The following is a 12500-nucleotide window of genomic DNA, read 5'->3' on the forward strand; positions in this document are numbered from 1 at the left end:
GCTTTCGTGCCTCTATCACCTGCCTGGCAAATGTTATGGCAATCCGGCATGAGCATGGTGGTTTTCATCCCTATATCCTAACCTAACCCTAACCCTAACCTAACCCTAAACTACCCTAATTAAACCCCCTTAAAACCTACCCTTACACCTAAACCTACTTAAAACTAACCCTTACACCTAAAACTTTACACCTACACCCACTCAAAACCTACCCTAACCTTAACCCACCTAAAACCTACCTTTACACCTAAACCCACTCAAAACTTACCCTTAACACCTCTAACCCTTTCTAATGGAAACCTAGATTTTTGAACCCCACCTGATGCAGCCCTACTTATTTCAACCCACAAAAAACTATTATTAGCTTATGTGTTGGAGTCAACACAGACTGGGTGGCTGGGGCTCTCTGCTAGGTCCTCTCACCAGAGCTTTGGGCCCACTGGAAGCGACCAGTTGAGAGAAGACCTGTGCACAACCGGGCCTGGGCCCTTTGGGGCCTAGACTTAGGATATTACAATTCCCTAACCTAACCCACTGAGTCTCTAAGATGTAAACGGCACTTCTTAGGAGGGCCAATTGGGTTGAGGCACTTGCTGACCTCATAGAGACTGGGCGGTGGCACCACTGGAAAGAGCACCCTTGAAAATGGGGTGGTAGGGCTTGCTTTCATGCCTCTGCCACCTTCCTGGCAAAAGTTATGGCATGAGCATGGTAGTTTTCATCCCTATATCCTAACCTAACCCTAACCCTAACCTAACCTAACCTAACTCTAACTGTGGTGCAATGGATAGTGCATTGGACTTCTAAATTTCAAAATGTGGCCATTCAAAGGTTGTGGGTTCAAGTCCCAACAGAGTCACTGCCTTAGTCATTTTGCTAAGCTCACTTGGCCAACGAACAAGTCTATCTGACCACCAAAACTTTTTTCTCAAACAAACACTTTCATCCTCTCAATAGCATGGCCTATTCCTTGATCTGATGAACTCCCATGGAGACTTTGCAGCGGAAGGTGCTGCGGCTCAGTTGGTTAAAGTGCCTGTTTAGTAAACAGGAGGTCGTGGGTTCAAATCCCAGCAATGCCTTTGTAGTGTGTTGTGGCCACCTAGTCTCTAAAATGTAAACGGCACTTTGTAGGAGGGCCAATTGGGTTGGGGCACTTGCTGACCTCATAGAGACTTGGCAGTGGCACCACTGGAAAGAGCACCCTTGAAAATGGGTGGGTAGGGCTTGCTTTCGTGCCTCTATCACCTGCCTGGCAAATGTTATGGCAATCCGGCATGAGCATGGTGGTTTTCATCCCTATATCCTAACCCTAACCTAACCCTAACCCTAACCCACTTAAAACCTACCCTTACACTTAACTAACCTTTACACCTAATACTTTACACCTACACCCACTCAAAACCTACCCTAACCTTAACCCACTTAAAACCTACCTTTACACTTAAACCCACTTAAAACTAACCCTTACACCTAAAACTTTACACCTACACCCACTCAAAACCTACCCTAACCTTAACCCACTTAAAACCTACCCTTACACCTAAACCCACTTAAAACTAACCCTTACACCTAAAACTTTACACCTACACCCACTCAAAACCTACCCTAACCTTAACCCACCTAAAACCTACCTTTACACCTAAACCCACTCAAAACTTACCCTTAACACCTCTAACCCTTTCTAATGGAAACCTAGATTTTTGAACCCCACCTGATGCAGCCCTACTTATTTCAACCCACAAAAAACTATTATTAGCTTATGTGTTGGAGTCAACACAGACTGGGTGGCTGGGGCTCTCTGCTTGGTCCTCTCACCGGAGCTTTGGGCCCACTGGAAGCGACCAGTTGAGAGAAGGCCTGTGCACAACCGGGCCTGGGCCCTTTGGGGCCTAGGCTTAGGATATTACAATTCCCTAATCTAGCCCGTGCCTCTCTCTCTGGACTTCGGGGGGCCCATTGTTGGGGGTCTGGATCGCTGGGTGGTGAGCTCTGGCTATTCCATTTCATTCATTTTATCACTACATATTTTATTTCCCCTGTTTACTACTATAAAAACATAACTTGATTTAAGTTAAAATAGACACACAGTAACTATTCTATTTCCTTTACTTGGTGTGAGATGTTTGTTTATTTACTTATTTGTTTTATGAAATGAGGCCTTATCGTTTCTGGGTGTTTATCCTCTCTTTCTATAAATATATTGCTTTATTACTTTATATCGGACCATTTTCACATATATTTCTTTGAATGGTTAGATATTTTCATCTGTTTCCATGATTGGTGCAATCGAATCATATCTCTGACTCATAATTTTGACCTTCTATTTATAATACTTTGACCTAGACACAGATTTTGAAACCCATAAATTTAGCATGCTTCGACAGTTAAACACGGAATGTTATAAAAACATACTCCTTTAGATATTACTTTAATTTCCATGATCTATAAAACTTGTTTTTGTTTAAGTACTATACTTTAACCGTGATACATGTATAAACTTAGCATGCTTTTAAATTAAAACACTGAATTTTTCTTTTTTTATAAAAAACACTCATATTATTATTTTACTTTATTTCTAAGGTGTTCAGCACTAAGCTTTGAAAACAGATTTTTTTCATTCTCTTTTTCATACTGTTCTATTCTTAATCAAACCATTAAACACATTATTTCACTTTTTATATTATTTACATACAATTTGATCACCAAACACATTATTTCATTCTTTAATAAATACTTTATTTACACACAATTTGACATTTACAATCACATTTTCTTTCTGATTTTCCACAGTCACAAGTTTTTAATAAAGTTTGTTTATTTTTTCTTGCTGACTTACTGCTTGTGCTGTGACGTCACATGCTGAGTGCATACTGCAGCTCATAACTCATTGCTCTTTGCACCGACAGCAACAGCTCTCGTGCTCTCGTCTTTATTGTTGTATCTACATCGTTTTGAACATCAAAACCGTTTGATTCTGCCTGAAGAAGGTACGGCAGTGTACCGAAACGTCGCGACGAATCGAACGGTACTCTTTTTGTTTTCTTTTTTGAACTGATTTGCCGATTTCGGGATGGATCGCTCGTCGAGACGCGGCGCACAGAGAAACGCTCCGCGACTGCGGTTGAGACTAAAAAACCCCTCCCTGATATCCAGATCGGTTCCTCCAAGTAGAATGAGAAATGTACAACAACACAAACGTGATTTTAATCACGACTTTGATGCAGACGATCGGTTTGATCATGTGCATGACCCATATATAGAAACACAATTCCAAACACGTGAGTTCATTAATAAGAGTTACAGAGACGTGAATAATCAGACAGCTCGTCATCAGAGGAGCAAAAATACTGCTCTCTCTAACACAGATCATAGAGCTTTGTCCTATAACACACGCTCTGTTTCTTCTTCTGGTCACATGGTGTTTAATGATGATGCACGTGAGCACAATATGATCCGTTCTGCTAAAAACAAAAGAAAACGCGATCGAGCTAAAAACAGACGTGATGCTCTCGCTTTCAACACAGATTCTAACTTCACTGATGATTATTTTTGCGATCGAGCTAAAAACAGACGTGATGCTCTCGCTTTCAACACAGATTCTAACTTCACTGATGATTATGTCCCCCTTACAAATTATGACACTTTCACGGAGCATGACTATTACACTCCTGAACACGATTATTTCACCGAACGAGACTTTCACACTCGAAACGACCTCACTAGAGACCGTGGAGGAGATATATCTCATCCTCTCAACTATCGGTCGTTTTCTCTCCCCAATTTGGGTAGAATTAACCCTTTACGTACTCGTCCCTTCACTCGAACACCTACAACGGTTTCTTTTCGTGAGCCGGGGGAAATTCAGGTTCTGGTAAGGTCTTTTCGAACAGGAATACTGATTATCGTGGAGGCTCGAGGCAAACCCGATATTTATTTCGAACAAATACAACCCGACCCATGGAAACTCCACGTAATCAAAATTACACACCAGCACCTCCACAGCTCAAGACCACAATCAAACTCATGTACGACCTCATTCGTGCGGTACACCACCTCGACAAAGTAACCACAAAGAAAGGGGATAACCAACCCATAACGTTTCAGAAACTCACAGATCTTTTGATGACTACAATTAAACCGGCCTTCCCGAACTCCAGAGTAACAACACTGTTGGATGGGAACGCCAAGAATTGGTGTTTCACTGCACAGCTCATACTTGAACAACATTATGAAGAGCTCATTGAAAACACCATTCAGAGTCTCAAAGATCAAACGTCTCAATCTGATTGGCCGCACGCATTTGAGGTGGCTACTAATTGGGCTGACAGAAACTTTGGCCAGAGAATGACAGCGGAGACGATTGAACAAGCGAAAGCTCTATTCACTGCTGAACTTTCTGAACAACAGCACAGTGAAGCACCTGTGGTGGATGGGACACAACACGACATTGCGTCACCACAACACGACATTACGCCACCACCACAGCGAACGTACGCACAGGTTGTGGCTTCTCCACCGAGACGGGGGATACCACCTCCGTCTTCTACCTTGCCTCAAGCTTCTGTCAGTATCCAATTAAGAACCATAGATGCTCAAATTCAAACTTCACCGAGTTTACGGGGCGACACATTTACGGCACATCCCCCTCCGGGAGGGGATTGGCCTGTGGTTGTAGATGATGAGAATCCTCCTCTCATCACTTTTGCACCTGTCCGGCCCACACAGGCGGGACAACCACAACAGGAGGCAAAAACTGAGGGGCCCACACAGACCCCCCAAACTTCTCCACTTGAACAGAGAATCCCCCGTTGTTCCACTCGTCCTCCCTTGGCCCCCGGCGGGGTGGGACCAGAACCTGAGGAAATCGACCGCCCTGAGAGTAAAGGGGTGGAGCCGACGACCTCTGGCCGGGTACTATTTCCCCCCTCCGGGGGCCCAGGGGAGAGGGGCTCAGTAGCACCTCCTCCTCTCCCCCACACTCCTCCCGCGCTCCGTTGGATCGGGAGGACTCGACCATTTCATCCAGATGTCCATCTGGAAACACGGTGATGTCTAATCACGCATCTCCTGTCTCGAGTCTCCATCTTTTGGAGTCTGATATCCCGGTTGATAACACAAGGGTATTATCCCCCTTATCACGTTTTTTGAATGAATACGAAAGGCTCCCTACCCATATACCTGGAGACCCAGTTCGGAGCCCGATTGTTTCGGAACCTGGCGGTGCCCAATGTGTCTCCCTACCTCATCTGTTTCAGCGAACCGGTCTTGAACCTGGACGGACCGGTTCCACAGATGACGAGTTTTTTGCGAGCTCCCCGAGTTCAGTTGGTAGACCCAAACGTCACGCGAACACAACTAAAAAGAATTCAGAGTGGCGTTTGAAGATCAGTAAGAAAAATTTGATCTTGGGCGATTCTAACGTCGCCAGGCTCCCGAAGTTCCAAAACACTGACTTACAAGTAGACGCCTTTCCGGGTGCGAAATTCCATCATGCTTCAAACCTAATTCAAAGGGCGCAGATTCTGGAACTTCCAGAGAGAATAATTTTATCTTTTGGACTCAATAATCGCCAACAAAGACTTAAAATTAGGGCGATCAGGGAACTCCAAACTTTGATCAAAACAGCTCGAGACAGGTTTCCGAACGCAGAAATTTTTGTTCCTGAGATCAATTTTTCTAGAGCCCTCCCGATCTCGGAACAACTAATGCTGGAGGACATTAATGTTTACATCCAGAAACACTGCGATTGTATCCCCTCCCTCCCGAGTTCTGAGAAATTCGAGGTGGAAAGGGATGGCATTCACTGGAAGCCCTCCACCGCAAAATCGATGCTTTTACATTGGGCCATGTTTTTAAACTACCCATTAACTTTAGCCGAACACCAGGCGTAGATAACCTCATAGTTAATCTATCTAAAACGTTCATTCTATCTTCCGATCAGCGTGCTTTACTCTCTAAAGGACTTACTTTTATTCCTACACCGACTGGTTTTAAGACGAAAAAGACAGAACTCTTAGGTGATCTACAAGCATACCACCGCCGACTCCAGCTTGAATCTTATTTTGAGGGTAAAAAACTCCAAAAAAGAAACTCCCATTTACAGGCCCCTCTGAATGGACACCATCTTTGTCTAGTTTACCGAAGAATATAAGACAAATAGTTAGAGCAGATTTATACGCTTATCGTCACCTCAACTGGGGACTGGATGTGTGTCACAATTTAACACGAGGGGAGAAAAAGCACTTAGGGAGTTAAGTAACAACACGAACATTGTCATAAAACCAGCCGATAAAGGTAACGCGATCGTAATTTTAGATAGGGCCCAATATTTATGGGAGGGTCATCGACAGCTCGATGCGAAAGAATATTATCGACCCCTGGACAGACCCATTTATCTCCAAACGGCGAGAGAGATTAAAAATTTACTCGAGGAAATGTGTCACCAAAAGATCATTAGCCCAAAACAGAAGGAATACCTCCTGGGGGATGGGAACCCCAGACCCAGGAGGTTTTACTTACTCCCAAAAATCCACAAAGGCCCGGAATCTTGGAGTAAACCTCATGAAATTCCACCTGGGCGTCCCATAGTTTCCGACTGTAATAGTGAGACGTACTTCACCGCGGAGTACATTGAGTTCTTTCTTAACCCACTTTCGCAGAAACACGCCAGTTACATTAAGGACACGTGTGATTTCCTCGAGAAGATTAGCCGACTCCAAATTCCACAAAATGCGTTTTTGTTTACCATTGACATAGACAGCCTCTACACTAACATCGAAACCGATGTTGGTGTGGAGGCTGTCAAGAAATGTTTTGAAAAATACCCCGATCCGAATCGTCCGAACGATTACATACTTAAACTTTTAGAAATCAATTTGACAAAAAACGACTTTGAATTTGAGTCTAAATTCTACCTACAAACAAAAGGGACTGCGATGGGGAAAACCTTCGCACCCTCGTACGCAAATATTTTCATGGCGCAGTGGGAGGAGTCGGCGTTATCTTCTTACTCTCTCAGGCCTTTCCTTTACTTTCGATTTCTTGATGACATTTGGGGAGTTTGGACCCACTCCAGAGATGAGTTTTTGGCTTTCACGCAACATTTAAATAACCATCAGAAATCTATCAAAATTCAGCACACGCTCGATTTTCGAGAAGTGAATTTCTTAGATGTTACGACATATAAGGGGCCAAAATTCTCAGAGACCGGTTGTTTGGACTTTCGGGTTTACTTCAAAGAAACAGATACTCACTCGCTTTTACATAGACGGAGTTTTCACCCGAAGCATACTTTTCGGGGTATAGTGAAATCCCAACTTCTCAGATTTCACCGTATCTGTTCTGAGTCGTCGTCTTTTTTGAACGCCACAAAAACCCTTTTCTCAGCTTTACGCAAACGCGGCTACTCCAGATCTTTCCTACGCCAGATTCTTAAAACTTTTCGTGACCCCAGACAACCGAAACCCGGGGAATCGACACCCAAAGATAAAATAATTCCTCTAGTGGCACATTATTCGGATCAAAGTATACAGCTTAATTTAGCGGTGAAAGCTAATTTTGAAAAATTTCTATTTAATTCTAACTTTTTGCAGAAACACAAACCGATTGCAGCTTTTAAAAGAAACCAAAATCTTAAAGATCTTCTAGTACGCAGCAAACTACCCACTCCGCCTGCTAGAAGTAGAAGCAGCTCCCTTAAATATTTTGCTCCCCAGAAGCTCGTCAAGAGCAGGTCCACGGGTCGAATCTTTCGCCTGCAACATCTGTTGCACTCTCGAGTGTCCAATTGCGTGTATTTGATATTTTGTGTCAAGTGTCGTAAACAGTACGTGGGACAGACAAAGAACGAACTATGTAATCGGATATACCAACATGTATATTGTATCACTCATAAAGTCGAAAAACGCAGATATCTGGTCCAGCACTTTATGTCCCACGGGCTGACTTCCTTACGCTTTTTGGGCCTACAGGCGAGTCTGTTTTGGTCCTTGAGTGACCGCCTGAGGGCGGAAAAGCTCTGGATGAAACGCCTTGACACAATGTATCCTAGAGGCCTCAATGAGACGTGAGTTATCGGTGCAGTTATCTGTTCTATTTTTATTTACTTTTTTCTATTTTTGGAATTGACTTACACTTTACATATCTCTTCTTGAAGATTGACTGCACCGAAACCCACTCTAAACCTACCCCTCACACCTAAAACCCTTTTCATTTTAAACTCACATGTTGAACCCCACCTGACTATGATGGACTGCACCTAACCCTAATCCTAACCTTAACCCTGATATCTAAACACACTCAAAACCTACCTTTACATCTACACCCACTCAGAAACTACCCTAACCTAAACCCACTTAAAACCTACCCTTACACCTAAACCCACTTAAAACTAACCATTACACCTAAAACTTTACACCTACACCCACTCAAAACCTACCCTAACCTTAACCCATTTAAAACCTACCCTTACACCTAAACCCACTCAAAACTTACCCTTACACCTAAAACTTTACACCTATACCCACTCAAAACCTACCCTAACCTTAACCCACTTAAAACCTACCCTTACACCTAAACACACTTAACTAACCTTTACACCTAATACTTTACACCTACACCCACTCAAAACCTACCCTAACCTTAACCCACTTAAAACCTACCTTTACACTTAAACCCACTTAAAACTAACCCTTACACCTAAAACTTTACACCTACACCCACTCAAAACCTACCCTAACCTTAACCCACTTAAAACCTACCCTTACACCTAAACCCACTTAAAACTAACCCTTACACCTAAAACTTTACACCTACACCCACTCAAAACCTACCCTAACCTTAACCCACCTAAAACCTACCTTTACACCTAAACCCACTCAAAACTTACCCTTAACACCTCTAACCCTTTCTAATGGAAACCTAGATTTTTGAACCCCACCTGATGCAGCCCTACTTATTTCAACCCACAAAAAACTATTATTAGCTTATGTGTTGGAGTCAACACAGACTGGGTGGCTGGGGCTCTCTGCTTGGTCCTCTCACCGGAGCTTTGGGCCCACTGGAAGCGACCAGTTGAGAGAAGGCCTGTGCACAACCGGGCCTGGGCCCTTTGGGGCCTAGGCTTAGGATATTACAATTCCCTAACCTAACCTAACCCTAACCTAACCAACCCTAACCTAACCCTAACCCTAACCCTAACCCTAAACTACCCTAATTAAACCCCCTTAAAACCTACCCTTACACCTAAACCTACTTAAAACTAACCCTTACACCTAAAACTTTACACCTACACCCACTCAAAACCTACCCTAACCTTAACCCACCTAAAACCTACCTTTACACCTAAACCCACTCAAAACTTACCCTTAACACCTCTAACCCTTTCTAATGGAAACCTAGATTTTTGAACCCCACCTGATGCAGCCCTACTTATTTCAACCCACAAAAAACTATTATTAGCTTATGTGTTGGAGTCAACACAGACTGGGTGGCTGGGGCTCTCTGCTAGGTCCTCTCACCAGAGCTTTGGGCCCACTGGAAGCGACCAGTTGAGAGAAGACCTGTGCACAACCGGGCCTGGGCCCTTTGGGGCCTAGACTTAGGATATTACAATTCCCTAACCTAACCCACTGAGTCTCTAAGATGTAAACGGCACTTCTTAGGAGGGCCAATTGGGTTGAGGCACTTGCTGACCTCATAGAGACTGGGCGGTGGCACCACTGGAAAGAGCACCCTTGAAAATGGGGTGGTAGGGCTTGCTTTCATGCCTCTGCCACCTTCCTGGCAAAAGTTATGGCATGAGCATGGTAGTTTTCATCCCTATATCCTAACCTAACCCTAACCCTAACCTAACCTAACCTAACTCTAACTGTGGCGCAATGGATAGTGCATTGGACTTCTAAATTTCAAAATGTGGCCATTCAAAGGTTGTGGGTTCAAGTCCCAACAGAGTCACTGCCTTAGTCATTTTGCTAAGCTCACTTGGCCAACGAACAAGTCTATCTGACCACCAAAACTTTTTTCTCAAACAAACACTTTCATCCTCTCAATAGCATGGCCTATTCCTTGATCTGATGAACTCCCATGGAGACTTTGCAGCGGAAGGTGCTGCGGCTCAGTTGGTTAAAGTGCCTGTTTAGTAAACAGGAGGTCGTGGATTCAAATCCCAGCAATGCCTTTGTAGTGTGTTGTGGCCACCTAGTCTCTAAAATGTAAACGGCACTTTGTAGGAGGGCCAATTGGGTTGGGGCACTTGCTGACCTCATAGAGACTTGGCAGTGGCACCACTGGAAAGAGCACCCTTGAAAATGGGTGGGTAGGGCTTGCTTTCGTGCCTCTATCACCTGCCTGGCAAATGTTATGGCAATCCGGCATGAGCATGGTGGTTTTCATCCCTATATCCTAACCTAACCTAACCCTAACCCTAACCCTAAATGGGTGGGTAGGGCTTGCTTTCGTGCCTCTATCACCTTCCTGGCAAATGTTATGGCAATCCGGCATGAGCATGGTGGTTTTCATCCCTATATCCTAACCCTAACCCTAAGTTATGGCAATCCGGCATGAGCATGGTGGTTTTCATCCCTATATCCTAACCCTAACCCTAAGTTATGGCAATCCGGCATGAGCATGGTGGTTTTCATCCCTATATCCTACCCTAACCTAACACTAACCCTAACCTTTTCATCCCTATATCCTAACCCTTTTTATTTTAAACTCACATGTTGAACCCCACCTGACTATGATGGACTGCACCTAACCCTAATCCTAACCTTAACCCTGATATCTAAACACACTACCTTTACATCTACACCCACTCAGAAACTACCCTAATTAAACCCACTTAAAACCTACCCTTACACCTAAACCCACTCAAAACTAACCCTTACACATAAAACTTTACACCTACACCCACTCAAAACCTACCCTAACCTTAACCCACTTAAAACCTACCCTTACACCTAAACCCACTCAAAACTTACCCTTACACCTAAAACTTTACATCTACACCCACTCAAAACCTACCCTAACCTTAACCCACTTAAAACCTACCCTTACACCTAAACCCACTCAAAACTAACCCTTACACCTAAAACTTTACACCTACACTCACTCAAAACCAACCCTAACCTTAACCCCCTTAAAGCCTACCCTTACACCTAAACCTACTTAAAACTAACCCTTACACCTAAAACTTTACACCTACACCCACTCAAAACCTACCCTAACCTTAACCCACCTAAAACCTACCTTTACACCTAAACCCACTCAAAACTTACCCTTAACACCTCTAACCCTTTCTAATGGAAACCTAGATTTTTGAACCCCACCTGATGCAGCCCTACTTATTTCAACCCACAAAAAACTATTATTAGCTTATGTGTTGGAGTCAACACAGACTGGGTGGCTGGGGCTCTCTGCTAGGTCCTCTCACCAGAGCTTTGGGCCCACTGGAAGCGACCAGTTGAGAGAAGACCTGTGCACAACCGGGCCTGGGCCCTTTGGGGCCTAGACTTAGGATATTACAATTCCCTAACCTAACCCACTGAGTCTCTAAGATGTAAACGGCACTTCTTAGGAGGGCCAATTGGGTTGAGGCACTTGCTGACCTCATAGAGACTGGGCGGTGGCACCACTGGAAAGAGCACCCTTGAAAATGGGGTGGTAGGGCTTGCTTTCATGCCTCTGCCACCTTCCTGGCAAAAGTTATGGCATGAGCATGGTAGTTTTCATCCCTATATCCTAACCTAACCCTAACCCTAACCTAACCTAACCTAACTCTAACTGTGGCGCAATGGATAGTGCATTGGACTTCTAAATTTCAAAATGTGGCCATTCAAAGGTTGTGGGTTCAAGTCCCAACAGAGTCACTGCCTTAGTCATTTTGCTAAGCTCACTTGGCCAACGAACAAGTCTATCTGACCACCAAAACTTTTTTCTCAAACAAACACTTTCATCCTCTCAATAGCATGGCCTATTCCTTGATCTGATGAACTCCCATGGAGACTTTGCAGCGGAAGGTGCTGCGGCTCAGTTGGTTAAAGTGCCTGTTTAGTAAACAGGAGGTCGTGGGTTCAAATCCCAGCAGTGTCTTTGTAGTGTGTTGTGGCCACCTAGTCTCTAAAATGTAAACGGCACTTTGTAGGAGGGCCAATCGGGTTGGGGCACTTGCTGACCTCATAGAGACTTGGTAGTGGCACCACTGGAAAGAGCACCCTTGAAAATGGGTGGGTAGGGCTTGCTTTCGTGCCTCTATCACCTTCCTGGCAAATGTTATGGCAATCTGGCATGAGCATGGTGGTTTTCATCCCTAACCCTAACCCACCTAGTCTCTAAAATGTAAACGGCACTTTGTAGGAGGGCCAATCGGGTTGGGGCACTTGCTGACCTCATAGAGACTTGGCAGTGGCACCACTGGAAAGAGTACCCTTGAAAATGGGTGGGTAGGGCTTGCTTTCGTGCCTCTATCACCTTCCTGGCAAATGTTATGGCAATCTGGC

Source organism: Myxocyprinus asiaticus, unplaced genomic scaffold, assembly GCF_019703515.2.
Source record: "Myxocyprinus asiaticus isolate MX2 ecotype Aquarium Trade unplaced genomic scaffold, UBuf_Myxa_2 HiC_scaffold_108, whole genome shotgun sequence".
Taxonomy (NCBI): Eukaryota; Metazoa; Chordata; class Actinopteri; order Cypriniformes; family Catostomidae; genus Myxocyprinus; species Myxocyprinus asiaticus.